Source organism: Orycteropus afer, unplaced genomic scaffold (genome assembly GCF_000298275.1).
Source record: "Orycteropus afer afer isolate SDZICR_OR568_19922 unplaced genomic scaffold, OryAfe1.0 scaffold00258, whole genome shotgun sequence".
In the NCBI taxonomy this organism is placed as follows: domain Eukaryota; kingdom Metazoa; phylum Chordata; class Mammalia; order Tubulidentata; family Orycteropodidae; genus Orycteropus; species Orycteropus afer.
In genome coordinates, this window is record NW_006921845.1 from 1,188,312 (window position 1) to 1,194,322 (window position 6,011).

Sequence of the window (6,011 nt, forward strand, 5' to 3'; positions counted from 1 at the left end):
AAAAAAAACTGAAGAAATCCAAAGACACATGGAAACAATTAGTCCAAGCGACTAGTACACCATGCGATCCTCAGCATATACAACTATGAGACCAGGAGAACCAGATGGTGCCTGGCGACCACTGTCAACCACTAGGAGGGGGATCTATGTAGGATATCCTGGATAGAGTGGGAGAACAATGTGAGTCAGCAAAAAATGGGAAGACCCTTTACAAGATGGACTGACACAGTGGCTGCAACAAAGGGCTCAAGTGCAGCAAGGATTGTGAGGATGGCACAGGACCAGGCAGTGTTTCTTTCTGTTGTACATAAGTTCTCTATGAGTTGGAGCCAACTCAGTGGCACCTAACAACAACAATAGTTAATATCACTTGCAAGTAAAATTTTGCTGAAAATAATTCAAAAATGATTGCAGTAGTACATAAACAGGGAAGTACTAGAAATTCAAACTGGATTCAGAAAGTACATGGAACAAGGGATATCATTGTTGATATCAGGTGCATCTTAGACAGCAGAGAATAAAAGGAAGATGTTCACTTGTATTTTGACTATGTGAAGGTATTTGATTGTGTGCATCATAACAAATTATGGATAACATTGTGAAGAATGGGAGTTCCAGAACACATAATTGTGCTCATGAAGAACCTGTACATAGACCAAGAGGCAGTTGTTCAACACTACATGATTTAAAATCAGGAAAGGTGTGCGTAAGGGTTGTATCCTTTTACCATACTTATTTTACCTATGTGCTGAGCAAACAATTGGAGAAGCTGAACTATATGAAGAAGCACACAGTATCAGGATTAGAGGAATACAAGCTGCAATATGTAGATGACAACTTGAAGCACTTACTGATGAAGATCTAAGACTACAATCTTCAGTATGGATTACACCCCAAAATAAAGAAAACAAAAGTCCTCACAACTTGACCAGTAAGTAATATGATGATAAAGGGAGGAAAAGTTGAAATTGTCAATTAATACATTTTACCTGGATCCACAATCAACACTCAGGGAAGCAGCAAGTCAAGAAATCAAACAACGTATTGCATTGGGCAAATCTGTTGTGAAAGACCTCTCTAATGTGTTGAAGAGCAAAGATGTCATTTTGAAGACCAAATTGCAACTGACCCAAGCCATGGCATTTTCAATTGCAACCTCTGCCTGCCAGAGCTAGATGATGAATAAGGAAGACCAAAGAAGAATTGATGCATTTGAATTATGGTATTGGTGAAGAATATCGAATATACCATGGATTTCAGAACAAACAAAAAATATACAGCCAGAATACTCTTTAAATATGATGCTGAGAATTTGTCCCTCATACTTTGGTAATGTTATCAAGATGGACTATCCCTGAAAGATATCATGACTGGTAGGTGTATAGGGTTCAGCCACTCCTCGGAAGGAAGGTTGGGCAATCCTACTTCCGTAGTGATACTGCCTCGGAAACCCAAGGAGGGGTCGCTATGAGTCGGGCTTGACTTGACGGCACATAACAACAACAACAACAGGTGTATAGGGTTAGCAAAAAAGAGGAAAACCATCAATGGGATGGATTGACAACAGCAGATGTGACAATAGGCTCAAGCATACTAACAATTAGAATGATGGAGGAACTGGCCTTTTTATTCTGCAATAAGGTCACTATGAGAACTGATGACACCTAACAACAACAATATACGCACATGGTATGTAAAAGTACAGAAAAGTTTGGAAAGTAAATGTTAGGCAGAAACACGGCTGGCCAGGCAGGTGAATGATTAAGCCGGAGGGAATTATAAGAACTGGTCAAGCAAGGCAGCACCTGACCAGAGCCCATACCAAACCCCAGCACATAACCCTTACTTACCAAAGACCCCAGCACCTCTTACTCACAAAAACCCCCAACCATTTCCTGCCCACTGGGCAATCCTACTTCCCTAGTGATACTGCCTCGGAAACCCAAGGAGGGGTCGCTATGAGTCGGGTTTGACTCGATGGCACATAACAACAACAACAACAACATGTTAATGAAGTACTTCAACTCTGCTTCCTGCCCCCATGCTAATAGGGTGCTTTAACCTTATTGGTTCCTGTAACACATACCCTGCTGTCAATCTGGTCCTCTAAGAACCGGAAAGAAAATCACTATTAAAAACCCTTTCTTTCACCTGGGCAGCACGATTTCTCTGGCCCCTTTCAGGGACCCATGAACCTTGCCCGGGGGCACAGAATAAAACTTTCCTTCCCCTACCTTTTGTGTCTCTTCTCCTCTTTGCTGCTACCTTACAGTAAATACACTAGACTTGTAAGAATAGTTAACTTTTGGTGAGAAAGAGTAGAAAACTAGAATTGGTAAAAAAGGTCATTACCTTTATTTGTAATGCTTTAAATGTTTAGAAGAACATGTTTATGTATTATTTATGTGCTTAATATTTTTAAATATTAAATGAGATGTAGAGAGAAAGCATCTAGCACATAATAGCCTTCCATGAATTGGTTATTCCTTTCCTTTCACTACAAGTGATGACTATCTTGGTTTCAAAACATGGTAAATGATTCCCAGCAATGTGTCACATGAAAATGAAACGTGTAAGACAGTCGAGGAAAGCACTTCCTACACGGTACAGAGAAAGCAAAAAGAAAAATGGCAGGTAAAGGCAGAAAAATTCACTGACCTATACGAAAATGAGCAAATGAGATTAGGGAAATCAGTTAACCGGTGCTTTTGTGTAGATTCTGACTCATGGCCCTTCCACGAAAGTCAGAGTAAAATTGTGCTCCAAACGGTTTTCAATGGATGCTTTTTGGCACGTAGATCACCAGGCCTTTCCTCCGAAGTGCCTCTGGGTGACTCAAACCTCTCCAACCTTTCGATTAGCAGTGTATATTAAAATTTTGAGCCACCCCGGGCCTCCTGAGAACAAGAAAGGCAGTCCCAAAGGAAAGAAATTAAAAGTAATAAAAACAGAACAGTAAGAATAGTTAACTTCTTAACTGAACTTCTATGCGCTAATCAATTCACATGCAATACATCGTTTACTTCTCAGAGTAATAGTATCTTACGCCCATTTTACAGGACAGTCACTGAGATTCAGAAAGCTGGAAAGATACGCCTAAGGCCCTACATCTTATGATGAATGCAAGAGCCAATAACCAAATGCAAAGCTGAACTCTTTTCTACCATGCTTTGGGGGCAATGCAAAAGAAAAAAGAAATCGAAAGCATCACGAAAAGTCACCAAACTCAAACAAAAATTAAGAAAGGAAAACTCTGTAGGGCATATGTGTGTTAATTGAAGGTCCGGGACGTTAATTTGTCCGCTGCATTGGGCCGGCAGGTGGAAGACTATGGGCTGTTTTTGCAGTCGATCTTTCCGCCATACCGAGCCCCAACCCGCTCAGGGTCCAAAGAGAATACCACTCCTCCCACAGCCTAGAAAGGCTCCAGCGCAGCGAGGAGGAGGGGCGATCCGCAGCTTCCGGTTCCGGGAGTAACGGCCCCACGTGTTCCGATCCGCTAGGTCCCGCGCGGCTCGGATCGGGCGGTGCAGCTTCGGCCGGGAGTAGGGGCGGGAGAAGGCGCCAAAACTGTCGGAGCCGTGAGTGGTGGGAGTACCAGGCGGGGTTGGGAGGGCTGGGCTGTGCCAGGTCGGGCTGGGGAGGAGGGACCGGAGATCCCGCCCCTCAAGAGCTTAGGGAAATCGTGCTGTCCTGGGGAAGGGGCGGCGACGGCAGAGTGAGAGGGCCTTGGCGTCTTAGTCTCCACGTCTCCTGATGGCCAGAGCCAGAACCTCCAGCGTCACGGATAGCTCTCAAGGCTTCCTTCTCTTTCCAGCCGCCTCCCTCCGCCCCTCCTGAGGCCTGCAGAAACGCGCAGATAGCCGGTACCTCCTATTGCTTCCGCGCCAACTGTTTCCCGGGAGGGAGGGAGGAGTGGTCTAGGGCCCCGTATTTCCTGCAGCCTCTTCTCACCCGGCCTCACATACTAGGTTACTGAAAAATACTCCACCCCCACCTTGGACTCCCTTCTCTGCCAACCCCATCTCCTTTCACCACCAACTCCCTCTGCAACGCTCATGCAGATGCATTCACCCATAATCTTATCACTTGAGATCATACGAGGCTTTGGAGATCATCTGGCCTGTGGCATTTCAGATGTCACTCTGACAGACCCGAAGCTTCCTCTCAAGTCAGTGGCTGCAGTCTACAGTTGCATTTCCCCTCTCCGTACTCCCATCACCTGGCGTTGGTACGCTTTCTGAACACCACCAGTACCCTCAGCAGGAGTCTAGGACCCAGCTGCTTTTTTGACTAAGCTAGCTAGTTTGTTTGCCGTAGGTATAATTTATTCTGTCAGAACAGTGTCAGCCCAATGTGTATTTTTTGGGTGTTGGATGTTCTCATCTTCCAGGCATTTTGATGACCTAGCTCTGGTAGCATAGTGGCTAAGGCACTTGACTGCTAACCAGAAGGCTGGCAGTTCAAACCCACCAGCCACTCCTCGGAAGGAAGATGGGGCAATCTACTTCCATAGTGATACTGCCTCGGAAACCCAAGGAGGGGTCGCTGTGAGTCAGGTCCGACTCGACGACACATAACAACAACAACAGTCTCCCTTGGTTCCTCTGCAGGCCTCCCCTGAGGGATGCTCTGAGTCCCAACTCTTCTTGAGCCACTTTGCTTTTGAGGATCAGTGCCAGATACAGGCTGTCACTTAGAGGTTAGGCTTAGAAGTGTTGCTTATTTTGTCTGCACTCTGCAGGTGACACCCAGGGCAGCCTCATGCAGAACCCACAAGGAATGCTAGTGGAGTCCCTCATCCTTCTCTCTTCCAAGCTGCCCTGTGGGCCTTGATCCAGAAAGCCACTTTGGAAAGGTTGTGGGGTAGCCATGGGAGGCTTGCTAGTGGGAAGCGTGTGACAGAGCAGTCAGAGTTTATGGCCAGTTGTCTCGGGTAACTTTCTGCTGTTACCATCTAGTATAAGAGGATGGGCAGAGTTAAGAGGGAGGAAGGGAATTTTTAAATTTCTCCCAAGACCAAACACCTGGGATTCATGATCTTTCCCCCTTTCTTCTCCAGCTATACATGCTTTTGCATTTTGCCTGTATACTGTATTGCAGTAAATAATCATTTCAAGGGCACAGCAAAATTAACTACAATGTGAGGGCCTCTTGGGCATTACAGAATATACAGATGAGGTAAGTTATAGGGTGGCAACATTGTTTTCTTTTTCTGTTAATTTGTCACAGCCATGAAACATGAGACAGTCCTAGACTCATTCTGCTTTTGCCATCCCTTCCTCAGCAAATCTAGTTGTTGTTGAGTCCATTCTGACTCATACTGACTTGTAGAACAGAGTAGAACTGTCCTACAGGGTTTCCAGGGCTGTAAGTCTTTAAAGAAGCAGACTACCACATCTTTCTCCAGTGACTGGCTGGTGGATTTGAACCAGGGCTTCAACTAGGTTCATTCCAAATCTACCCCTCCTGAGTATTTGCATTTCCATCCCAGGTGTACTGAATCAGAATTCACATTTTAACAAGATCCCCCAAGTGATTCTTCTGTGTACAAGGATCTGTTTGAAGCCCTGATTTGAACCATTAACGTATCAGTTAGCAGCTGAGCATTTAACCACTGTGCTACCAGTGCTCCTTTAAGTACCTGAAGGGCTTGTTAAAGATTGCTAGGCCTGTTTCCAGAGTTTCTGATAATATTTCTGGAATAAGAGACTTAGGAATGTGTATTTCTAACAAGCTCCCAAGTACTGATGCTGCTGGTCTAACAAATCCCTCACTTTAAGAACCACTGCCTGTCGTCAAACCTGTTACCATATACACTGTAGTGGTTTAGGAATCAGCATACCTGTGTTTGGGTATTTTTGTGCTGAAAACTAGTAATATAATCTTGGGTGGATAATTTAATCTTTTACGTCTAAGTTTTTTCAGATGTGCTGAAAGAACTCTGAATACTACATTATCTTATGCCAAATTTAAGATTCCCCCTTCAGAATTTTTCCTTTGATTTCCTT